Genomic DNA, 432 nt, shown 5'->3' with positions numbered 1-432 from the left:
GAAGGCAGCTGATCAATGATTCTCTCTCATCATTGATGTTTCTATCCCTCTCTCTCTCTCTCTCCCCGTCTCCCTTCCTCTCTGAAATAAAATAAAAAAAAAACAACAACCCAAAACACATTAATAAAGAAGAAAGTTTTGTACTTACAAGGAAACGTGAAAAGAAAAAACCTTAAGACCAAGAGTCAGGTAAGACAAGCCCCAGCTGGAACTTTCTGGAACGACACTCTGCCCCAGGTCATCCTGTGCACAAGCTCCTCCCGGGAGCGAGATGGACTCGAAGGGTCAGTGGCACCAGGTCCTGGCTCGGCACCGAGCCCCTGAACCCCACGATCGTCAAGGGGGGCCTGTGGACGTGCCCCAAGCGCCATATGGCTGATGGCCCCTAATCAGATGAGCTCACGCTGGGTGTGTGTGTCTGCGCTGCCCCCG

At 51.6% G+C, this 432-nt stretch overlaps 1 long non-coding RNA gene across 1 annotated transcript in view; it reads right to left on the bottom strand.

Moving 5' to 3' along the window:
• The window catches only part of LOC107182117, a 2,447-nt gene extending 2,021 nt beyond the window's left edge, over positions 1-426 (bottom strand). Inside the window, exon 1 of the long non-coding RNA XR_001512838.1 lies at positions 149-426. This is a non-coding gene — a long non-coding RNA (uncharacterized LOC107182117). The remainder of the gene's footprint in view (positions 1-148) is intronic.
• Positions 427-432: the final 6 nt, after the last annotated feature.

The sequence above is a fragment of the Myotis davidii genome, unplaced genomic scaffold (assembly GCF_000327345.1).
Source record: "Myotis davidii unplaced genomic scaffold, ASM32734v1 scaffold875, whole genome shotgun sequence".
Lineage (NCBI taxonomy): Eukaryota > Metazoa > Chordata > Mammalia > Chiroptera > Vespertilionidae > Myotis > Myotis davidii.
The sequence above is the reverse complement of the archived record's forward strand: the minus strand, read 5'-3'. Positions and strand labels throughout refer to the sequence as shown.